The sequence below is a fragment of the Pan paniscus genome, chromosome 4 (genome assembly GCF_029289425.2).
Source record: "Pan paniscus chromosome 4, NHGRI_mPanPan1-v2.0_pri, whole genome shotgun sequence".
NCBI lineage: Eukaryota > Metazoa > Chordata > Mammalia > Primates > Hominidae > Pan > Pan paniscus.
Window position 1 is genome coordinate 139,493,464 of NC_073253.2, and position 26,617 is coordinate 139,520,080.

A 26,617-nucleotide genomic window follows, 5' to 3' on the forward strand; every position below is an offset into this window, starting at 1 on the left:
TAGAGCTATAGAGCTATACCCCAGTCTTTCAATTTCACCAATATTTATACTATTTAAGACTATTTATTGTTGTATGCATCAATAGAATGTGAACCATTTTCTAAGTGCAAAAAGACACCATGCTAAGTCCTAGGAATGCTGAAATGAGTAATATCAAGACTATCATAGCAAATTAGATGAAAAGAACATCTGTATAAAGACAGTGTCCTACATATTCTAAGTCTTTAGTGAGTACCAATGCATTGTAGTTCCTGCTGTCAAAAGATTATTACACTATATATTATTCTACTACATATTATTATTACTAGATAATATTTAGAATAGTATAGTAATAATAATCATATATAGTATAATATAGAGTACAGTTATCTAGTAATTATTTATCATGGTATTCAAGTTAGTCATTGAAAAAATGGAAATCGAACACTCTAAATGTACCTTAAAAAGTGAATGTATGAAAGTTGCTAACAGGCTTTGTGCTTAACAATCTTTTGTTCAGCTGAAGAGACAATGTTTAGTGTGGTTAAATATATAACCAAAGTGTAGTGTGATTAAAACATGACATAACACAAGAGATGATACATGATTGTGTACAGTTGCAATGGAATTTAAGCAGACCTTAAGCACAATATGCACATTCAGAACAGGAAGAGATAACAATTAATAAAAGTCATTGGGTTCTTCATTCACTGACATATATACTTTAATTCAAACAGAGGAAAATACAAAAATTGCTCATTTCTCTTGAAAACAGTATTTTTTCAGGCTATCTGCTAGTATGTTATTTTTATAGTTGATCTAATTTCTTTTGCACAGCTATATGAATTCAGTGCTATTATGTCATTTTATAGATGAGGAAATGGAAACAAGCTTAATTTGCTTACCTGCAGAGAAATCACTCTCAGTAAGTGGTGGAAGTGGACTCAGGTGTGTCTGTCTCAAAATCCTACTTTCTTGCCACACCACACTCCTACCTGAAAATTTTTGATGAGCCATAAAAAAAGGGATGAGGCCGGGTGCGGTGGCTCACGCCTGTAATCCCAGCACTTTGGGAGACCGAAGTGGGCAGATCACGAGGTTAGGAGATCGAGACCATCCTGGCTAACACTGTGAAACCCCGTCTTTACTAAAAATACAAAAAATTAGCCGGGGGTGGTGGCAGGTGCCTGTAGTCCCAGCTACTCAGGAGACTGAGGCAGGAGAATGGGGTGAACCCGAGAGGCGGAGCTTGCAGTTAGCCGAGATCGCGCCACTGCACTCCAGGCTGGATGACAGAGCGAGACTCCGTCTCAAAAAAAAAAAAAAAAAAAAAGGGATAAAGCATGTCCTTGGGAAAACAGTCAATGAATGAGCAGATCAGACATGAACATAATGCTACTTGATTAGTATCAAATTGAAATGTTCTTCTAAACAAACAGTACATTTTATTTCCTTTTCAATAGGCCTTGCAGGATTTTGATGCCATTTCTAAATGTATGACATTCGAAAACAATTACAGAACCAGTACCTGGACTCAAAGATGTGCCCATTTGCAGACCATGTAGCTGGCTCCCTTTATACAGTCCAAACCTGTCTTCTTTTATTGTACTCAGACAAGTGGCTAAAGAAATGGGTGTTTCCATTTGTTTGGATTCATCCTTTCTTTGCAGAGAAAGATATATTTTATTAGGGCATATTGTAACATGCTTTGCACTCAGTGGATGCTCAGTAAATGTTTGATGTTGGCTGACTAGGTGATGGTGATGATACCCTGAATTTCTTTCTTTCAAGTAAAGACCGTCAGGCTCTTTCTTTGACAAACAGATGCAAGTTGGTGACCTGTCAAAAGCTAGCAAAAACCCTGTGGCCATCAAGAAGCCACTTATTTTAAAATAGTAAACATTTTCTTTATAGTACCTTAGTCTCTGTTTAGGATGCCTTGCCCACAGGAATTTAATGGTTCAACCCCGTTCTGTCATGTCATAATGTTCAATACTCTATTGTCAAGGTGATGAATCAAAGAATGGGACAAGAGTTTGCAAATCAGCCCCTAAGTAGGTTGCATTTCATCATTCCAGTCTGCATGAAATGATAGGCATCTCTTAGGATAGTTAGCTCAAAAGCTAAGCAAACTTTGGCATAAAAAAGGGAAATAAGAGATAGAGCAATTGTTCTCACTCCATTCATGCAGTTTGTGTATGAGCAGACAAGAAAAAGTCCTGAGAACTAAGACTGTTTGTGGAAAACCTCTCCTGTGGCTCCACATGCAGTATTCATGTAACTGGGATTGTGGTTATGGTCTAGGATGCACTCAAGAATGAGCTGGTGTGTGCTCATTGACAGCATGCAGGACTTGACCTGGAAATAATTAAACTCTGCATGGCCTCTGAGCAGCCAGAAGGGGCCCAGCTGTCTGCTGAGGAAGAAGAGATTTCAAGGGTAAAGTAGTTAAAGAAAATTCTGAAAGATATGATGGAGAAAGAACACCAAGCTCTGCAGCCTTCTGAAGAAGCAGTTTCCTAGGACAAGTGTCTTGTCTAGATCCATTGAAAGGGACAAGGAGCTTCAGTCCTCTTCAAGGAAGAGCAAGGCACAGTAAGGCAAATAAATCCTTCCTATTATTTCTGAGAGCAAGTAATAAAGTTGTTTATTGCTTCCTCCCAAAGAAATAAGAATTATAAGGTCCAAAAAGACATAAATGAAACTATAATGTGAGATTTATGGTCATTTGGGCAGAATCGCAAGTGTATAATTGGTGTAGCATGTCGAAAAAGATGGTTGCCTGTTTGTTTTGTTTGTTTGTTTGTTTTTTTAAAGCTTGGCTTTTGCCTTGACAGTTTTAGCAATTAATGTCTTATATTTGAGTCTCTATTTATCTTGCCGAAAGAGACTATTATTCTAATTTTTTTCTGTTCTATTGGTATTATTTCTTAAGTAGCTATTAATATCATTTTTTATATAAATGGATATAATTAACTCTATAGCCTGGCAGCTTTTTTGAAATTTTCTCACTTTTCTCCTTCCTGAGCTTACTTTAATATCTCACTGTAACTTGTAAATACCTGTCGAGAATTGATGAAACGACCCCAATTGGGTCCCAATTAGCTTAGCAACAGAGGCTGTCATGCTTAAGAATTGAGTATCACTGATACAGGCTAAAAATGAACAAATGAAAGAAGGAGCTGTATTTCAGCTCTTTGGGAACAATAACAAAAAAAGAAAAAAAAAATGGAACAGTTGTAGAGGGAACACCTCCCAGGAAAATACCCTAAAGATTTCCTTTACACAAAGCTGGGACTTTAGGAGAAAAATGTTAAAGGAAAACAATTACCAGATTAGTATCTTATAAATTTATTTAAAACACTAGATGTACTGAAAGTAGGGTGTTTTCTTAGAAGATTAATTTGAAAAATAATGTGGCAGAGGCACCCCTTAAGTCACCTCAAATGTGCCTGCACCCTCTCTGCTTCTATAAAAGGGGAGAATTTGACCCAGCATATTACCTCACCCTTTGTTCCTCTCTGCAGCAATTCTTTCATCCAGATATTTCAAAGTGTTTTTACAAATGTAAATTAACAAGCCTCATCACCTCTCTCCATAGAGATGGTTCAATTAAGTAACTCAGAAACGTACCTAAATGGCTTATTCAAGGTCACCTGAGAAGTCCTCTGTGAAATCTGGAAATGGATATTCAAAGTGTAAAAATTCCTTGCAGTTTCACTGCACATCCGGGCTTATTGCAACCCTTGGCAAGTGCCACTGGAGGGACAATTATTTTTCTTCTTTAATCTTTACAGTGAGTCTTTCACCAGTTGGCCTTCTCCCAACCTCATCAAGTAACCACAACCCATGTACCTGAAGCTTCAGTCCTTTCCTCTTCTCACTTATCTGTCCCAAAAGCTGAATGAGGACAATGACTTTTTTTTAAAAGAATCATTTTGATTAAATAAGTAGTTCACATACTTATTTTCTCTCAAACTCTTCTATTTATCCATTTCATAAATATTTATTGAATACTTCATTTGTTGCTACTCACTGTGCTAGACACAGGGAGTGCTACAATCATGTTCCTCCCTTTCTGAGAAAGAAAGACAATAAAAAGAAATAGATACCTAGTGGTCAATGCTATGAAGATGGCAAATGTGGCAGGCTGGATGAGATGGGTAAGAATTAATGGATAGGGGAAGGCCTCTCTAAGCAGGGAACATATGAACCAGGATCTGTAACCTGAAAATACATCAGACTTTTAAAGTACTGAAAGAAGAATGCTCCAGGCAGAGGGAACAGCAAAAGTAAAGACAAGAGCTCGGCTGGGAAAGAACTTGGCCAAAGCCTCATGCACCAGGGCAAGGATAGCAGGAGATGAGGCTGCAGAGGAAGGACAAAACTTGTGGGCCATGGGACAAGGTATATAATTCATTGATAAAACAATAATCAACCTGTGAAGGGTTTCAAGCAAGGAAATAACATGACTGACCTGATTTATGTTTTAAAACTAGCAAATGGTGAAGAATATTCTTGCTCTGCAAACATTTTTTATCTTTATCTAATATCAGATGATTTATCAGGTTGGACAGGTTTTCCTATACCTTATAACCACTTGAAGAAACATAAGTAGGAAAACTATGTGCTCTTCTCATTTTAATCCTTTCCACACCAGTTCTTTGAACTCATGAACACAAAGTAAAACATTGTCTTAAAAGAGAAAGACCTTCCTACTTCTTTGGAGCTGATTTGTTAGTTTTTATATTGCTGATCAGTTAATATTCATGCCCTACTCATTTAGAAATCTTCAGTTTATTTGATTCATCTGTCCTCTGTGATCCCAGTAGCACAGACCTCTGTGTGACTCTTATCACTTTATTTTGTCTTTAAGTGGTTCCCTTGCCCTGTCTATCTGTTCATGAGCTCTCTGAGGGCTGGGAACTGCCATACTCACCTTAGTATTTCCAGACATAATTCAGAGCCAGGTCCAGAGTAGGTGCTGGTGGACACCTTCTAACTGAGAGACAGATGAATGATGATGACCTGGTGACTATATATAATGGATTTTCCCAAGTCAGGACACATTTGAATGTGAAAATGGGTGCTATTAATGATTATGCTAGGGCAATGGGTATAAAGTTGGGCTGGTCCTGGTGAACTGGGACATATGGTCACCTTAGTAATCATTATAATGAATTATCAGAAGAATTGTAAACATTCTAATTCTGGAGGCTTTTATAAGACAATATTATTCTATTTGTCCAAACTGGTTTACAGCAATAGTTCCCACAGCATGGGAGATGTAATGGTACAGGAGATGTTTGTTGGTGGCAAGGGCATCAAGATTAAATAAAACAGATTCACATTTTCATAACTAAATTCTCTGTTTGAGTCTTCTTTATTCTGATTATTATTATAATTATTAAGTCTCAGTGTGGTGCTAGATTACCTTTAACTCCTCAAACCTCTGCTAATCTTTCTTTTCTATGAACAAATGTTAGAATCGGAGCCTTTGAATAGAAAATGGTATCTGGTTAGAAGTCAATATTATTAGGTTAATTATAATTATTTTTAGTCTTTCCTTCTTTTCATGGCTAATTATAGTGATTGTCCAGGTAGAATTGGGATATAAAATTCAACATTTAATGAGTTTTTAAAAATAAGTATTAGAAGATTAAAAAAATGATAAATGTTGTATACAGATTTTGGCAAAACACATGAAGGTCATGTACAAATGACTGCAGTTTGGGAAAGTAGTTCAGACCAATTATTCCATCTGTTTTAGTCAGCCCATGCTGCTTTAAAGAAGACCGTAGACTGGGTGGCTTAAAAAACAGACATTTATTTCCCACAGTTCTGGAAGCTGGGAAGTCCAAGATCAGAGTGCCACCATGACTGGGTTATTGATGAAGGTTCTCATCCTTTCTTGCAGGCAGCTACCTTTTCACTGTATCGTCAAATGATAAAGAAGAGAGAAAACTCTGGTGTCTTTTCCTGTACTTATAAGGGCATTAATTTCAGCATGGGGTTCCACCCTCATAAACCTCATCTAAACCTTGTTACCTCCTCCCAAGAGCTCCATCTCCTAATACCATCACACTGGGGGTTAAAGCTTCAGCATATGAATTTCAAAAAACATTTAGACTGTAACACAAGCCTTATTTCTGAATTTTAGCTTTGGGGTCCCCATGTCTTTTGAACATATTCATCTGAAATTAATTTAATTTAAAATAATTTATGTACTTCTATTTACTTTTACAATCGTTCTCTGCATAAAGATTATGCATGCTTACTGTTTGTATATGATCCTGAAAAATACATAACAGAATAAACATGAGAATTTAAATCACACAGTATTATAATTCAGGGACAAACACATTTGATATATGAATTTCACATTTTTCATTTTGTACTTCTAGAAATGTAAGGATTTTGGATCTCTAAATGTTAATACATATGTAAATTTGGATTTACATAAAATACATAAAAGGGTTGTGGGTTTTCATTAAATTAGAAACAATGAACAGGTCAGGAACTGTGATAGGTCTGGAGTGGTGACTATAATCCCAACACTTTGGAGGGCCGAGGTAGGAGGATCTCTTGAGCCCAGGAGTTCGAGTCCAGTCTGAGCAACATAGGAAGACCCCATCTCTAAAAAAAAACATAAAAAATGTAAAAAGTTAGCTGGGCATGGTGGTGCCCGCCTGTGATTCCAGCCATTCAGGAGGCTGAGATGGGAGGATTGCTTGAGCCTAGGAGGTCAAGAAGCAGTGAGCTGTGATGGTGCCACTGCACTCCAGCCTGGGTGATACAGTGAGACCCTGTCTCAAACAAACAAACAGAAATGATTAACAATAGGATGACTTTAAGTCTCAAACTTTTCCTTGTGTACTTAAATTTTAATTTAATCAAAACTCATATACATGTAATATTTAGCACTAATCACATAATTTAAGGCACATGTTTACTAGAAAAACTCCATACAATTTCAATCAGTTATAATGAGATAAGTGCAACAGAAATGAGTAAATCTTCCTTGGGAAATTTGGCATTTAAACTCTTGCCAGAGACATATACTTCCTAGCTGTTAGCAATCTTAACTCTCTACTATAGAAGAATAAAACTATAGCAGATTGAGTTGTGTTCTAATTTTCCGCAAAAGGAAATTGTTCCATTACCTTATCAATCCAACAGTTGTAAGGAGAAAATTATCTACTTATGAGAACTTTACAGGTGTCAGAAATGTGTATTTACATTTTTTTTCCAAAACAGAAGGACATCAGCATGGTTTAATATTATTACCTTAATCACAAGCAGGTAAGATAGTTAAAAACAATGAAAACAAACAGCAAAAATAACAACTGCTGCATGCCAGTATAATATCCTGCTTTTCCACTGACACTTTTATTTTCATCTCCCTCTCTAAGGATTTCTTTATTCATAAGGAGAATGACTATACCGTCATTTGATTTTATATTATGAGAGTTGTTGGAATAATACGATCTCCTTGTAATACTTTGTCAGAAAACACACTGAAGTTAAGGAAACAACCCAGGATCTTGAAACAAACTCCTGCCCATGCCTCTGGCTTTATTCAACCTAAATGCTAACAATTTTAAAGACTGTAATCTCCAAGAAGACTAGGAATTCACGAAGTTGGCTGTATCTTCTATGCCCAAAACTGTGCTTGGTTCTTAGAACACTCTTAAATATTGTTGAATGAATGAACCATCATCATAAAAGCTACTATTTAGGAACATAAATATATGTCATGTGTGATAATCAAGATGTATTTGAAACTGTCATTTAATATGCCAATTCTAGTCCTGACAGCAATTCTAATCTATGGTTATTACTATTTGTATTGTCTCATTGAGAAAACAAGCTCAGAAATATTACGTAATGTGCCAAGTTCATACAGGGATACTATTAGGAATTCAAAGCTAGATATATCTAATATCAGTGCTTCAGCTTTTTTCTCCTATATATGGCCTCAAAAAGGGTATTATGTATGAAAATGGAAAACTCAATAGTTTACATTCAGAATCAGGTTCTTTCATGTGGTCAGAGGATATTAACATTACTTTTAAAAACATTGAATCCAGATGTGTTTCTGGAATTGCGAAACAGATTTTCCCAGTGTGTTGCCTCTGAGAGGTTGGGGACAGCCTTTGATGAATGACAACATTAATAATACTTTTAGGCTATGGTTAAAAAACAACAAATATATGTAAGTATGTATGCATGCATGCATATATGTATATGAGTACATTGTCTTCAATTCTCCTTTGTCACTGCCTAACTTTTCTCACCAATCTGGCACCTGGGGGAAATAAAAAACTGAGAGAGACACCTTGACTGGATAGCTCCTTTCCACAACCTGTATGGAAAGGAGCTGGGCTGCCTTTTGAGGTGAATGGACAGCTGTAGCCAAAGAGAGCCTAGAATATTTGAAGAAGGCAGTAGAGGGTAGCACCAAAACAATGCTCCAGGAGATGAGAGCATCAAAAAGATTTGTTCACCAGAATTTGCAGTTTCCTGCAACTTTATAAATAATTCACTTGGGTAATGTTTCATCAAGAACTGCACAATTGATCTGAAAGCCTGAGAATCTAATGGGCTTATTTAAAAAATGTCTAAATAGAAGCACATCAAGGCTTTGACCAAATACCCTTCCCTAACCTTGTTATGTTTTCTTCCTTCTTGGAGATAAATCTGTAAAACACAAATGAGTTTGTTGTAATTGCCCACCTAGTGTTTAAAATTACAGCTTCAGAGTCATGCTTAACAGGCAATGTGCACAAAGTATATGTATGAACCCAGCTAATCACACAAGATTTCTATTTTTTTTTTATAGCCAGCAGTTGGATACTGTGCTCATCTCTGGGAAAAAAATTCATTGAAGCAGACCTTTATTTTACCTCTTTGCTGACCTATTTTTTTCTGTCCTATGATACAGATATTTTAGTTCATCTGGTCCTGAAGCATGAATTTTGGCCAAAGCCTCTTATTCGGTTGGTGCAAAAGTAATTGCGATTTTTGCTAAATAATTCACTGGTTTATATATATTTTTTTCCTTGACACACATACCTTGCATGCAGTAATTATAAAATTAAATCTTCTGGTCATGAGGTGAAATCAGCAGAAAAATGTTGGATGATTTATAAAACTCTATCACCATTCTCAAGGATAGATCCTAAGTATTTGCCAAAGATGATGGTTCCTTACAGAAGATGAATAAGATTGGCTAAGTGGTACAAGAGTGAGATCTGTGTCAGATGGCCTGGTTTGAACCTATGCCCCACCGTATATGAACTGTGTGACATTGAGCACCTTCCTTAACTTTCTGTACCTCAGTTTCCTTGCTTATTAACTGTGGATAATGATTGTTCAAACCTAGGGAGGTTACTTTGAAGATTAATTCAGTCAAAAAAATGGAAGGCACATAGGGAAAGACTGGGGCATGGGAAGCACTTTAAAATGCTGGTTGTTCTTAATTATCCTAAGCATTATGTGAGACAAGCATCACTTGCTATGTGAGGCTCTTCTTAGCATGCAGAAAGCAAGCAGCAAATATTAATTTAATAAATGAATCAGTGCTTCCTGGAGTTTATACCCCCAAACTGTGGCTATATCCATTTTTTTCTGATTTTCATTCTGCTTTCCATATCTGTAGGTTGTATTTAGGGGTCAACATTTTCTTTCCCATTCTTCTTACAAAGTTTCCACAGAGGATCTCCTTGATCAATGGAGGAGGCAAAACAAAGAAGCAATTTGTCAAATGAGGTACCATTCTTTCCCTGCTAGTCACAAATCTATGGTGATATGTTTGAGCTGACAAGATTTTGAATTTTCACTTTTCTGCTTGTTTACAGATATCACTTTATACAAAAGCACCATTTGCAAAATAAACTCATCTGAAGGCTTCCACAGGGAATTTCCCCCAACAAAAGGAGATATTAGTTATTTAAAACTACATGAGTGGAGAGGATTCTGGGAATTCAATGGAGTAGTAAGCACCAGGACTCCATCGCCCCACCTAAACAGTAATTGCACTGGTAGAATGTGTTTGATGTAATAATTTTGAAACTCTGGAGTGTATTGCACACTTCAGGCTTCTAAGGGAAAGCTTGGATAGTAAATTCTGGTTAATTTTAGTTAATTTCAGCTCTTAGCACAGCAGTAGCTATTCATCTCCCACTCCCAGCTCTGTGGCAGGCAGCTGTGCAGGTGTTACTGGAGCAGCTTGCACACAGCCTGAAGGAGCCAAAGTGGGAAAAAAAAAATACTCTATCCTCCAAATGTAGATCAGTGCTATGATTGCTGATTCCTGCTTCTGACCACAGAGGTATAGGCAGCAATATTTGCTACACATCGCGCTATTGTTGACAGCCCTTCCCCCTCCATCTGAGGTGACCTCTAAGGGATTTAAAGGGCTAGAGCACCCTTTTTTTCTACCCCCTTTTTGTCTCTTCCCAGTTGGCAGATGGATATCAAACACAGGACAGTCACAAATAACTTTATATACAGGGAAAGTTAGAAAGTAACTGCACATGCACAGAGAGAGGCACAGCCCAGAAAAGTTTTAAAAAGACCTTAGATTTCCATTTTTTGGTACAGAGACTGTCTACAGTATTAAAAATAAAACCCCCAAACAATAATTTTAAAAAGTAGTCCCTGGTTTATAGAGTTAGAGTTATCAGTTTATTAGATTCAAATGTCCACTTTTCCAAAAAAAGATAATGACAAGGCATCCAAAGAAACAGAAAAGCATGAAACATTCAAAGGAAAAAAATTAAACAACAGAAACTGTTCCTGAAAAAGACCTAATGGCAGTTCTATTAGACAAGGACATTAAAACTACTTTCTTAAAGATGTACACAGAAAAAGAAAGATGTTGGGAAACTCAAGAAAACAATGTATGAACAAAATGAAAATATCAATAAAGATAAGACTTAAAAAGAAACCAGAAAGAAATTCTGGAGCTAAAAATTACCGTATCTGAAATTAAAAATTCACTGGAGGGTTTCAAAGGCAGATTTGAACAAGGAGAAGAAACAATCTGCAATCTTGAAGATAGGACAATGGAAATTATCAAGACTTAGGACCAGAGTAAGAAAAGATTACAGAAAAGTGAACAGACACTAAGGGATATGAGGAATATCATCAAGCTGGCTGGTTTACACATTGTGGGGCTCATAGAAGGAGAAGAGATGGGAAAAGGGGCAGAGAGACTATTTGAAGAAATAATGTCTGAAAACTTCCCAAATTTGATAAAAGACATGAATGTAAACATCCAAGGAGCTCAAGAAACTAAGTAAGATGAATGCAAAGAGACTCACGCTGAGACACATTATAATCAGACTTTCAAGCTGAAGACAAAGACAGAATTTTGAAAGCAAGAAGGAAGCAACTCATTGCACACAAGGGATCCTCCATATGATTATCAGCAGATTTTTGAAATCTGAAACTTTGGAGGCTAGAAAACAAGGGGGTGATATATTCAAAGCATTAAAAGAAAAAAATCAACAAATAATCCTATATCTGGCAAAACTGTCCTTCAAAAGTGAGGGAAAAACCATTAATAATAAATTTCCAGTTAAACAAAAGGTGAGGAAATTTTTACTACTCGACCCGCCCTGCAAGAAATGTATAAGGGAGCCCTGCAAAGTGAAGTTAAAGGACAGCAGACAGTAACTCAAAGCTGTATGAAGAAACAAATACCTCAATAAAGGTAAATACAGGGGCCGTTATGAAAGCAAGTATTATCATAAAAATGGATTCTAATTCTAGTTTTTGTTTTCTATATAATTTAAGAGCTTATTGCATTTAAAAGAATTATTAGTTTATGTTTTTGGGCAGAGAATGTATAAGGATGAAATTTTGTGACCTCAGCAATTCAAAGAGATGGAAACAGAGTTGTAAAAGAGCATAGTTTGTGTATGATATTGTATTAAACTGGTGTAAATTGATTATAAAGTGTTACAACTTTAGGATGTTAAATGTAATTCCTATGGTAGCTACAAAGAAAACAGGTATAGAATATACATGAAAAAAAATGAGAAATATATTTAAACATTTCAGTATTAAGGATCAACTAATTATAAAAGAAAACAGTAATGCAGAAAATGAGGGTGAAAAAAGCCATAAAGTATTTAGAAAACAAATAGCAAAATGACAGAAGGAAATCTTTCCTTATCAGTAATACTTTAAATGTAAGTGAATTAAACTTTATATTCAAAAGAGAGGTTAGCAGAATGAATAAAGACACAAGATCCAAATACAACAGCATATGTATTCTTCTCAAGAATGGGACGTGGGACATTTTTCTGTGATTGACCATATGTTAGGACACAGACTCAGTTTCAATACATATTAAAAAATAGACATTATACAAAGTATCTTCTCTGACAACAATGGGATTAAATTAAAAATCAATGACAGAAGTAAAACTGGAAAACTCAAAAATTTGTGGAAACATACAAGCAATGGCTCAAAGAGGAAATTATAAAGAAAATTAGAAAATACTTAGAGACAAATGAGAACAAAACCACAACATGTAAAAACTTATGAGATATAGTTAAAGCATTGTAAGAAGAAATTTTATAGCTATAAAATTTTACAGCTATCAACACAGTAAAAAATAAGAAATATCTCAAATCAAGAACCTAATTTTACAAGTAAAAGAACTAAAAAAAAAAAAAAAAGGGCAAGCTAAACTCAAAGCTAGTAGACTAAAGGAAATAACAAAGTTAGAGAAGAGATAAAATAGAAAATAGAGAAAAATCAATGAAATCAAAAGTTGGTTATTTGAAAAGATCGATAAAATTGGCAAACCTTTAGCTAAGTGTATTAAGAAAAAAAGAATACTCAAATTACTAAAATCAGAAATGAAAGTGATGACATTACTACTGCTACTACAGAAAGAAAAAAGATTGTAAGAGAGTACTATAAATAATTTTACACCAAACAATTGGATAACCTAGATAAAATGAACAAATTGGTAGAAACACAAAACTTACCATGACTAAATCATGAAAAAATAGAAAATTTGATTATACATATAACTAGTAAGGAGGTTAAATGGTAATCAAAAGTCTTTCAACAAAGAAAAGCCCTGGACCCGATGGCTTTGCTGATACATTCTACCAGATATTTAAAGAACAAATGCCAATTCTTCTCAAACTTTTCCAAAAAAAACTGAAGAGGAGGGAAAAACTCCTAACTAATTCTATGAGGCCAAAACTCCTAACTAATTCTATGAGGCCAGTATTACCTTAATACCAAAGTTAGACAAAAATACTTCAAAGAAGTATAGACCAATATCCTTTATGGAAATTGATGCAAAAATCCTCACCAAAATACTAGCAAACAAAATTTGGGATTATTTTAAAAGACTTTGATCAAGTATGATTTATTTTTGGAATTCAAGGATGATTCAACATGTGAAAATCAATCAATGTCATACATCACATTAATAGAATGAAGGAAAAAAGCACATGATCATCTCAATGCAGAAAAATTATTTGATAAAACTTAATACCTTTTTGTGATCAAAACATTAAAAAAACTAAGAATAGAAGGAAATTACCTCAACATAATATAAGCCATATATGAAAAACCCACAGTGAATATTACACTGAATGCTGTAAGACTGAAAGCTTTTTCTCTTAAAGCAGGGACAAGGCAAGAATACCTGCTTTCTTCACTTCTATTTAACGTAATACTTGGAAGTTTTAGCAAGAGCAGTTAGGTGAGAAAAATAAATAAAAATCATCTAAATTGGAAAGGAAGAAGTAAAATTATCTCTGTTTACAGATGATATGATCTGGTATGTCTAAAAGACTAAAAACTACACACACACACACACACACACAGAGTTAGAATTAATAAATGAACTTAGACAGCAGGATACAAAGTCAACACACAAAAATCAGTTGTATTTCTATACACTAGCAATCAACAGCCTGAAAAGGAAATTACAAAAGCAATTTCATTTATAATAGCAGCAGAAAGAATAAAATACATAGGAATCAACGTAACCAATGAAGTGAAAGAACTGTATAATGAAAATTACAAAACCCTGCTGAAATAAAGGAGACTAAAATAAATGGGAGCACATTTCATGTTGATCAATTGGAAGACATAATATATTAAGATGCCAATATTACTCAAAGCAATCTATAGATTGAATGCAATGACTATCAAAATTCTAATGACGATTTTTGTAGAAAAAAGTCTTTCCTCATGCCTGTAATCCCAGCATTTTGGGAGGCCGAGGTGGGTGGATCACCTGAGGTCAGGAGTTCAAGACCAGCCTGGCCAACATGATGAAACCCCATCTCTACTAAAAAAAGATACAAAAAAATTAGCCAGATGTGGTGATCCATACCTGTAATTTCAGCTACTCAGGAGGCTGAAGCAGGGGAATCGCTTGAACCCAGGAGGTGGAGATTACAGTGAGCTGAGGTTGCACCATTGGACTCCAGCCTGGGCAACAAGAGTGAAACTCCATCTCAAAAAAAGGAAAGAAAGAGAGAAAAAGTCCTTCCTAAAATTCTTATGGAATTTCAAGATCTCAAGAGACCCCCAAAAGCCAAAACAACCTTGAAAAAGAATGAAGCTGGAAAAGTAATACTACATGATTTCAAAATTTACTACAAAGCTACAGTAATCAAAACAGTGTGGCACTGACATAAAGACAAACATATAGACCCATAGAATATCAGAATGAAAATCTTCAGATATCAGAAATAAACCCTTACATATATGGTCAAATGATTTTTGATAAGGATGCTGAGACTATTCAGTGGGGGAAAGGATAGTCTTTTCAACAAATGGTTCTGAGAAAATTGGATATCCATATGCAAAATCATAATTTCCAGCTCTTCCCCAACACCATATACAAAAATTAACTCAAAATGGAAAAAAGATCTAAATGTAAGACCCAAAAGTATAAAACTATTAAAAGAATACACAGGGCAAAAGTTTTACAACACTGGGTTGGGCAAATATTTTTTGGGCATAACATCAAAGGCATAGGCAACAAAATAAAAAAAATACTCCATGAAAATTTAAAAAATTGTGCATAAGAAGACAATATCAACAAAGTATAAAGGTAACCCACAAGATAGGAGGAACTATTTATCAATCATGTATCTGATATGAGATTAATATTCCAGATATATAGTGAACTCCTAAAACTCAAAAACAAAATAAACAACCCAATTTAAAAATGGGCAAAGGACTTGACTAATTCTCCAAAGAGGATATAAAAATGGCTAGTAAACACATGAAAATATGCTCAACATTCCTAATCATTAGGGAAATACAAATGAAAACTACAGTGAGTTATTATATAATCCCCAACACAATGGCTACTGTCAAAAATAAAACAAATCAGAAAACAACAAATGTTGGTGAGGTTGTGGAGAAACTGAAACCCTGTGCACTGTTTGTAGGAATGCAAAAGAGTACAGCTTCTGTAAAAAACAGTATGACAGTTCATCAAAAATTAAAAATAGAATTACCATATGGTTCAGCAGTCCCACCTTTGGGTATTTCCCCAAAAGAATTGAAACCAGGGCCTCAAAGAGACATTTGTACAACCATGTTCATAGAAGTTATTCAAAATAGCTAAAGCATGGAAGCAACCTAAGTGTCCTTTGACAGATGAATAGATAAGCACAATGTAATTCTGACACATGCTACAACATAGATGGAACTTAAGAACATTCTACTAAGTAAAATAAGCTAGTCACAAAAAGACAAATACTTTATGATGATTTCACTTATATGAGGTACTTAGAGTTGTCTTAATTATAGAGACAGAAAGTAGAATGGTTGTTGTCAGGGGCTGGGGGGAGGGGGAAATAGGGAGTTACTTTTTATGTAAATACAAAATAGTTTCAGTTTTACAAGATTAAGAGTTATAGAGATGGATGGTGGTGACGGTTGCACAACATTATGAATGTATTTGTTAACACAACCTTGTATACTCAAAAATGGTTAAAATGGTAAACTTTATGTTATGTGTATTAAAATATACATAACATATTATATTAAAATATAATAAAAAATAGAAAAAAAATCCACTTGGGCATTTTAAGAAAAAGGTTAAAATAATTTCAGGAGAATGAATTTCTGAAATTTTTCTTCCTTCTTCTCTTTTTCTCTTTCTATTTATTGTCCTTTTCTCTTTTCTTTTCATCCTTCTCTTTTTCATTTTTACTGTTTCCCCCTCTTTTTCTCTGTATCCTTTTCCTTCTTCTTGTCTTCCTGCAACATAACCTGTAGTTTGTGGTATTCATGGTAGGAGGTCTCTATAAACTTAAGTGTGTAGGAATAAAGGTAGCTTGGCTAGGTTAAGGGTTACTATAGAGTAGAGCAATGAATAGTGGACAAGTAGGTAGGGGATAGATTAAAGAGGGTTGGAAATGCCTTGCCAAAGCATGGTGATTCAGTCATTAAGAATGAGAAGGCAGAGGAAATAAGATATATAACATTTTTTCATAATTCTGAATGTGAATTTAGACCTAATCAGTATTTCTCCAGAATCCTGAAAAACAGAAATGTTTATTCAGGGTCATGACTACTCTGGTGAAACTATTAAGTGATGATGGTGAGCAGTAGCATTCATGTTGTAAGGACTCTACCTGTGTCTGAATTCAGCCTTCAAATTCCAGTAGATAAGAAAAGATGAGGTGCGGTGCTGGCAAGGCAGGATAAAGAGAATTGTACCTTTCTATTTCCTCCTTGAGAGTATGTTCTTTTCTTATAACGAATCCAACCCAACCCTTGCTTACTGACATACTTCTCTACTTGGATTTATGTACTGACGGTATCAGTTCTATCTTTAAGGCTCCCAGATCAGAAGGTTTCCTTTCTCTTTTGGACTTTCTGCCTTACAAAGAAGTTTTAGCAAAGTCCAACAAAGCCACAGTGCTTTTTAAAGCCAGCTCTGTTTAAATTGTACCCAGGTAATTATAATTTCTTTAAAGTTGGCCCTTCCTCTGGTAATATGTATTCACACTAAAAAAGATATTTTGAAATTCTTTAACCGCATATTAAAATGCAAATCGGTCTTCCTATTAAAGATTTCTGGAAGTTCTCTGACAACACATTTAAATGCAAATTGCTACAGTGTAGATGCTAAAATTAAAATGGAGAAACATAATACACCTCCATGAAGGGGCTGAAGCTTTTATAGGCAGAGAAGAAAGTGCCCACTGGTCTCTTGCATTCTCATCACTGTCAGAGGCAGTGATCAGGTCTGGACAACCACACACCTACAAAAACGATCCCACCTCCCAGCTGCTCCTCCTTTTATTTGCACTTAATTATGCAAAATGGATATGAGCATAATTGACTCATTGCACCTAATAACCAGAGCACGTTCTCTTTCTTCCTCCCATGTCATGTTGCCTGAACAGATACGGGAAAGCAAAGCTACAGACCCACTGGTACTATTTACTTCTGCAATGCTGCCTTGCCCTATTTACAGACCTTTGGAGATTTCTCCCCTTTCTCCCACTCTCTCTAAAACTGTATTGTTACAAGAGGCAGATCCCCATGGCAACAACACAAGTGAACGCTTTCCCAGTTCTGCTTTTGTGACACCACAGGGTCCTTCTAATTATTCCAAAGAGTGTCATGGGATTCTCAAAACAAAATTAGTTTTAATTTACTCTAAATTTAAAAATAAATACGTGCCATTCTGGTTTGGGAACACTGAACGGCGAGGGATGTGGGCTGTGAGAGGGTGGTGGTGGGAGTGAAGTTAAATAATGAGATGAGGATCTGCTCAAAAAACTTGAAAATGTAATGTTAGAGATCATTTCAGGACTGTGTGCTTTCTTAAGAACAATGTGAAGTGTATTTCTAATCCCTAAAACGTGGCTCCCAGATTAATATTCTTACAACAAGCTGTACCATGACGAAAGCCTTTCTTGACAAGGTTGGGTGTTCTATCCTGACATTGTCATTCCAGGTTACGTGCCTTTAGGACTTTTCAAAGTGGCCCCAGGAAAATTTTCTGATGAAATAAACAGGTTTCTTTGGTGCTCTTCATTGGAACTTTTGTTTAAAAAGTAATTTTTAGTTATATAAATAATACATGAATACATTTTCCCTTAAAGGCTCCTTTGCCTTAAACCCTTCTCTTCTCCCCAAAGTAAATCCCTGTTATGAATTTGGTATGTATCATTGCAGATAATTCTGAGACACATCAATAGACAATATTATAAGAATTGTGTGTTTTTTTGTAAAAAGAATGACATCATTCTGTTATATAATTTTGTCTCTCAACAATATCTCTTAGGAGGTTACCTATATTAATGTTTATAGCTTTAGTTCACTTATTTGCCTTTAGTATTATATTCACAGTTTATTCAGCCAGTCCCTGAAGGGTAGACATTCAGATTACTTATAATCTTTCACTGTTACAAATAATACCATGAGGAATATTTTTGCATGTGGTTGATATTAGGGTAAAATCTTAGACATGGAATTATTATGATGCTAATTTTTAAAGGAATTTGTTTATTTCTCCTAGTCTTCTAGTTCTGGCAGAGACCTAGAAGCATTCCTTTTTGACCACTAACTTCTGGTTTACTGAAAAGAAAGGTTTCATTCTCTATTGAAACTCTATCTCGCCGGGCACGATGGCTCACGCCTGTAATCTCAGCAATTTGGGAGGCCAAGGTGGGTGGATCTCTTGAGGTCAGGAGTTCAAGACCTGCCTGGCCAACATGGTGAAACCCTGTCTCTACTAAAATACAAAAATTAGCCATGCATAGTGGCTTACACCTGTAATCCCAGCTACTCGGGAGGCTGAGTCATGAGAATCTCTTGGACCTCGGAGGCAGAGATTGCAGTGAGCCAAGATCAAGCCACTGCACTCCAGCCTGGGCAACAGAGTGAAACCCTGTCTAAAAAAAAAAGAAGAAACTCCATCCCATAATCTATGTAAATTAAAAATAACAGTATTGCAATAAATTATAACATAATGACAGTCATATCCTGTGTTTTATACACAATGTAAATGACAGGGTGTGAAGCAGAGCTCTGAGTGTAGAGTTAATATCATTTTTTTCAGTGTTGCTGCATATCCATAGATTTTATATTCTTCCCTGTGGGTGAAAAACTCACTATCTATTTCTCCCTTAAGTGTTTTATTTCTCTTTGAAAAGTTTGCTGTAGGGCAGAAATAACAATTTACAATTGCATAGTTCTTTGTGCTTTTTGGTGACCCTCCTAGTCTGGAAGTGTTGAACTGTCTTGTGAATTCAGGAAATGTAAATAGCTCAATGCTGCTGCTGCTGCTGATGATGACGATGATGATGATGATGATGGTGATGAGACTGCTCCATTGGGCTGATCACAATCTTTGCTGAAGAAAAACATCACAAACTGCTAAATAACTTCCTTTTGTAGGCTGCACACTAAGCTTAGTTAGAGAAAAGACAAGCATGTTCATGATATAATTTCAATTATTGACTACTAAACTTGGAAAAGAACTCAGACCATCTAATAACCTCATATTATATCCAATAAAATTGAGTATCAAAGAGATGGTGTATCCTGCCCAATCACTTAGCAAGACAGTGGCAGGGCCAGCATTATCAATGTGATTTTTTAAAATTGATTTTTGAAAACATTTACATTGTATTTTGCAATCCTATCAGAATAAGAGATCTAGTTATCTCCAACCTTGTTAGTACTTGCTGTTGTTAATGTTTAGATTCTAACTATTTTAATAGGTGTGTAGTTATAGCTCATGGTGGTATTAGTTTTCATTTACCTAGAGACTAATGATGATTAGCATCTTTCATGTACTTCTTTGCCATATGTATATCCTCTTTGGGGAAATATCTGTTAAAAACTTTTATCTAGTTTTAAATTGAGTTATTGTTACATTTTTGTTAAGTTTTGAGATTTAAAAAAATATATATTCAGAATATAAATACTTTGTTGGGTATGTTATTTGTGGCTATTTTCTCCCAACATGTAGCTAGTCTTTTCATTTGCTAAATTTCTAAGAGCAAAAGTTTTAAATTTTGAAAGAGTCACATTTATCAATGTTTTCTTTTATGGGCTGTGCTTTTGGTAGTGTATCTAAGAACTCTTTGTCTAACACAAGGTCTCAAAAATTTTCTTTTATGTTGTCTTCTAAAAGTGTAATAGTTTAACATTTTCATTTAAATATAGAATTCATTTTAAGTTCACTTTATTTAATGTGTGAGGTGGAAACTTTTTTTTGTATATGGGTGTTTAATCGTCAAACACTATTTGTTGAAAAGGCTATTTCTTCTCTAGAGATTTTTTTTGGACTCATCAAAAAAATTTGTGTGTTTCTATTTCTAGAATCTTTAGTTTGTCCTATTCATATATATAATTTTCCTTTTATCAATACCACCTTGTCCTGTTTACTGTCGTGTTAAAGTGTTAAAAAAGTGTGACTCTTCCAACTTTGTTCTTATTTTTCAAAATTGTTTTGACTATTTTTGTTTGTTAGTCTTCTTATTAAAAAATTAGAAACAGCTTGTCACTACCTCCAATAATAATCCTGCTGAAATTTGCATTTGGATTGTATTATATGTATAGATCAATTTCGGGGAGATTTGAGGAAAATTAAAATTTTAAAATATTGGTTTCCAATTAATGAGATATCCCTCTACTTAAGTTCTTCTTTAGTTTCTTTCATCAGTGTTTTGTAGTTTTCAGGAAAATATTTTGTACATATTTTGTAAGATTTATCCCTAAGCATTTCATTTCTTTGAGATTTTTAAAAACTTGTTTTCCAATTGATTGTTGCTTATTGAAAAAAATGAGATTGATTTTTGTGTTTGGACCTTAAATCCATGACCATGTTGAATTCTAAGAGCTTTTCTTGTAGTGTAAGAGCTTTTCTTGTAGACACACTGATATTTTTTATGTAGACAAATATGTTGCCTATGAATAGAGACAGTTTTATTTATTCTTTCCTAATCTGTGTGCATTTTTTTTTATTTTTTGTACCAATTGCAATGACCAGGAATTTAATTATGATGTTGAAGAGAAGTGGTAAAAGTGGATATCCTTACCTTGATCTCCATTTTAAGGAGAAAGTATTCATTCTTTGGCTGTTAATTATAATAGTAGCTGCATGTTTTTATACAGATCCTTAACCAGGTTAAGAAAGATGTTTTAGTCCATGTTGAGCTGCTAAGACAAAATACCACAGACTAGGTAATTTATAAGAAACAGAAATTTCTTTCCTCATAATTCTGGAGGCTGAGAAGTCCAAGATCAAGGCATTGGCATCTTGCAAGGACCTTCTTGCTGTGTTATCTTGTGGAAGATGGTGGAAGGGCAAGAGAGTGTGAGAGCAAACAAGAAGGAGCCAAACTCACTTTTATAACAAATCCACTCTAGTGGTACTTATATTAATGCATTCATGAGGGCATAGCCCTTGGAACCTAATCACCTTTTAAAAGTCCTACTTCTTAACATTATTGCATTTGGGATAAGTTATAAATAAGCATATGAATTTTGGGAGACACATTCAAGCCATAGCAAGATCTGTTCTATTTCTCATTTGCTAAGAGTATTTTAATCATAAATGAACCTTACATTTTTCCCCCCATCTATTGATAGGATTTATATGACTTTCTTCTTTGGTGTATTAATATGATGGATAAATTGATTTATTTTCAAATAATGGATCTGCCCTGCATTCCTGAAATAAACTTCACTTTTCTCAGCCTATACTTGTTTCAATGTGTTACTGGATTTGACTTTTTAATATTGTGTTGAAGTTTTTTTGTTTATGTTTATTAAGGTTATTGGTCTGTAGTTTTTATTTCTTATAATTTCCTTTTCTGGCTTTGATATATCAGAGTAATGCTGGCATCATAAAATGAGCTGAGTAGTATTCCCTCCTTTCCTATTTTCTGGAAGAGATTGTAAGGACTTTAAATTATTATTATTTTTCCTAACTGATTAGTAGAATTTACCAGTATAACCATCTGGGCCTGGAGTTTTATTTGTTGGAAGTTTATAATTTATAAATTAAAATTTTTTTTAAATAGCTATATAACTATTATAGTTATCTACTGTGTCTAGAGTAAGTTTTGGCAGTGTATCTTTTAACTGGCACATTTTATCTAAATTGTTGAATTTATGACCATAAAGTTATTCTTAGTTTTCTCCCATACTTCTTTTAATGTCTGTGGAGTCTGTAGTGATAAATTCTGATATTGCTAATTTGTGTTTTCTCTCTCTTTCTTTTTCAGTCTGGCTAGAGACTTATTAATTTTGTTGATCTTTTCAAAGAATCTACTTTTAGTTTGGTTGGTTTTAAAACATGTTTTCCGGCCGGGCGCAGTGGCTCACGCCTGTAATCCCAGCACTTTGGGAGGCCGAGGCGGGCGGATCACGAGGTCAGGAAATCGAGACCATCCTGGCTAACATGGTGAAACCCCGTCTCTACTAAACAAAATACAAAAAATTAGCTGGGCGTGATGGTGGGAGCCTGTAGTCCCAGCTACTCGAGAGGCTGAGGCAGGAGAATGGCGTGAACCTGGCAGGCGGAGGTTGCAGTGAAACCCCGTCTCTACTAAACAAAATACAAAAAATTAGCCGGGCGTGGTGGTGGGAGCCTGTAGTCCCAGCTACACGGGAGGCTGAGGCAGGAGAATGGCATGAACCCGGCAGGCGGAGGTTGCAGTGAGCCCAGATCGCGCCACTGTATTCCAGCCTGGGCGACAGACCGAGACTCCGTCTCAAAAAAAACAAATTTTTCCATTTTATTTTTATTATTTACTTCCTACTAATTAGTTTAAGTTCCATATGCTGTTCTTTTTCTTGTTTCTTAGGGTAGAAACTTCAGTTACAGATTTGAGAATGTGTTTTAGTTCTAATGTAAGCATTAAATGTATACATCTTCTTTGAAACACTGCTTTAGATGCATTCTGTACATTTTGATATGTTATCTGTTCATTTTCATTCAATTCAGAATATTTTCTACCTTTCTTCCAGATTTTTCTTTGGCTCATGAACTATTTAGAAGTGTGTTGTTTAACTTTTCAAATATTTGGGGATTTTTCAGATATTTTTCTGCTATATTCCTTTTCATTTTTTTATTGTGATCAGAGAAAAAGACCTTGTATTATTTCAATTAAAATGCTTTGAAGTTTGTTTTTCTGACAGCATATGGCCTGTCTCATTGAATTTTCCATGTGTACTTGAAAAAAACATTCATTTTGCTATTGTTGAGGGGAGTTCCTAAGGTAAATTAGGTCAAGTTGATTGATAGTGTTGTTCAGGACTTCTATATTCTTGTTGATTTTCTTTCTACTTGATCTTTTGATTACTGAGAGATAAGTGTTAAAGTTTCCACCCGTAATTGTGGGTTTGTCTTTTTCTTCTTTCTGTTAAAGTCCATTTGTGCTTCATGTATTTTGAATATCTATTATTAGGTACAAACATACTTAGGATTTTTGTGCCTCTTTGGTGAATTTTATGTCTTCTTTTATCACTTTGTAATGTCCCTCTTTATCTCTGGTGTGATATTGTGAAATATATATTTGGTCTTTCTCTTAGTTTTCTGGCATATAGCTCCTAAAATTCTTAACATCTCTGAAATGATAAGAATGATAAGAACTTTGTAAGCTAGTGAGATAACTGGTGGATAGTGGCTGGTCACCAGAAAGACCAAGGCAAGATTAGAGGGTTGAGACTTTCACCCCCACCTCCCAACCTCTAGGAAGTAGAAAGGATCTGAAGGTTGAGTTGATCACCAATGGCCAATGATTTAATTAATTATGTCTATGTAATGGAGCCTCTATAAAACCCAAAAGGACTGTTTGGAGGGCTTCCATATAGCTAAACATGGGAGATTCTTGGAGGGTGGCTCCCCAGAGAGGACATAAAACTTCATGCCCCTTCCCACATGCCATGCCTTATCCATTTTTTTTTTAATCTGGCTGTTTATCTACATTCTTTATTACATCCTTTATTAATAAATCAGTAAGTGTAAGTAAAGCACTTCCCTGAATTTTGTGAGCTACTCTAGCATATTAATCATATCCAAGGAGGGGGCTGTGACAATGTTGATTAATAGCCAATTGGTCAGAAGTATAGGTGACAACCTACTATTTGCATTTGACATCTGAAGTTGGGAGCAGCCTCGTAGGACTGAGAGGAAGAAACAACCTCCACACATCTGGTTTCAGAAGTGTTTAGTGTTGTGTTGAGTGGAGAGTAGAAAGCAGGAAAAGCCCTTTGGTTTTTCCTATCTCTTATCTGGTCATTTTCCTCATCCTGAGTCTACTATGTCTAATATTTATGTAGCCCACCCTTATGACTGGGTCTGACTTTATGACAGAGGAGCAAGAGAGAAGTAAGAAAGACTCTTCAAATCACAGGGGCTCCTTTTTCCAGTTCTCTGGTAATAGAGAACTATATCCTCTCAGATTATCTAAAAATCTGTACAGGAGTGTAGGCTCATGCCTGAGGCTTGCCTGGGCCCAGCCAAGGAGAATAAAAAGAAAAACTAAACTAAATCATTATTCCCCTCACCATATCCATCCTGCAGTGGTACCCTTTCCTGGTACCCTGGCCACTGAAAGAGGGGGAATTGGATTTCTCTTTTTTTCTTTTTTTTATTATTATACTTTAAGTTCTAGGGTACATGTGCACAACATGCAGGTTTGTTACATATGTATACATGTCCCATGTTGGTGTGCTGCATCCATTAACTCATCATTTACATTAGGTATATCTCCTAATGCTACTAATTACATCTGCTGCATGGTCTTAGGATTCAGGCTTTTGTGGAGTTTAAGTCAGGAGATATGAGGTAAAATAAGTAGGAATGTCTCCACCCTGTTGGTTAGACCACCAGCTCTATTACTTACTTTTAGTGTAATCAGATAGTTGCCTTATGCATGCTGTCTAACAGTTTTAGCCATAATCAGTGGGAGAGAAAGTATGGAGTGAATTTACTCTATCTTAGTTGGAATAATCATTTCATAAACTAGGTTGTATTTTCATTTTTATCCCATACTATGGACAACTCAGAAGACTTTCCCACTACTGTATGTCGCTTTGGTCAAAAATATCTTCTTAACTGGTTCTGTTATTTTGCCTGAAGTCCCTATATTATGTACTACTTTAAACAAATATAACGGATAAAAATGCAACACCCAAATATTTTCAGCCAATTGTGCCTTTTTAAATTAGCTTAATAGATAATTACTAGCATAGATCATAACCTAGTGATAACAAGAACAAAACAAGGGACAGAAATTCCTTGATGGAAATGAGAAAGAAATCCTGGAGTCTGGTTTGCCGAATACTACTGTTTGGTAAGGCATGAACAAATACATTCCTGAGCAAATGAAGGGCAAATCAGGACTTTCATTACCTAGAGGATATAAATCAATAGGTACTAGGTTGTATCAGTAAGTATCCATTTGGTTGTGATCACAGATATCTAACAATATATTTGGTGTAAGCTAAAAAGGAACTATATTTACAAACCCAAGAATAATATGGCCTCAAAAATGGCTGGATCCAATTACTCAAATTATTCAGCCAGGAACCTGTCTTCCTCCTTTTCATGGCCTGTGTAGCTTTCTGTTCTTTTAGGTGGATTATTCTCATGATATGATAAAGTCACTAGTTAACTCCAGATTCCTAATCTCCCCTTAGAACAACTTTAGCAAATAGAATATCTTTCTGAAAATTGTAATTGAATTTCAAAGACTTGCCTTGATTGGTCTGGATTGGGCTATTTTCCCACTGGCCAGGCCTAGGTCTAGAAACAGGAAGTGGATTCTGCTGTTGCAAATAGCATGGACTACTAGTGAGAAAAGGGCAAACGCTCCTGCAAATTTGAGGTCCTGCAGGCATAGAAAGAGAGCATTGATTCTGGAAAGACAAAACAAGAGCTATCCACTATGTAGGCAATGTTGAAAGAAGGATAGAAAACTATGAAAAGAAATCCTTCCTACTTCGCAGCGTGGCTTAGAAGCCTATTTTATGTTAGAAGAAAAGCTCAAAGGCTGGTTTTCTAAAACTCTAACAGTAACAATTCTCTTGAATCCAGAGGAGGAAGTGAATATGCTGAGTTTTTTAGTCATTGATTTTAGCACTGACATGTATAGTAAATGCCATTCTCCAGTAATATTGAATGGCATATACAAAAGACAGTCCGTGCCTCTTTTTTTAAACTAATTGCTACCTGCTATATTTTGTTACTTATAAAAACTGTAAGGAACATATTTCAAGTTAAATAGACTGCTTTTCAAGATGAAAAGTATATCAGATCCACTTTTTATGTCAAAATCTTTATAGCTAAGGAAAAAATCACTAGGAATTAGAAACAGAACATTGGTTAAAGACAAGAATTTGGAAGAAAAGGAGATTGGGCATTTCTAAAGTTATGGAAGCCTCTTTTTCCTCTTCTAAAACTCTCACTATGAACTGGTTTCCTCAGGATTCAGAGTTGAGGGTCACAGCCAGAATCCCTAAGTGACCACCTGAAATATGCCATCACAGAAGCACCTCGGGTAAACCACCACCATTTCATGCCAATAGACACATGGAGGTAAAGAACTTGGAGACAGAAATTGCTTCACAAAAGATCTAGTCCTTACACATCAGAGAA

General features: G+C 35.3%; 1 protein-coding gene across 5 annotated transcripts in view; it reads left to right on the forward strand.

Annotated features, from left to right (window-relative positions):
- The window catches only part of KCTD16 (potassium channel tetramerization domain containing 16), a 309,347-nt gene that overhangs the window by 86,749 nt on the left and 195,981 nt on the right, over positions 1–26,617 (forward strand). The window lies entirely within an intron of this gene.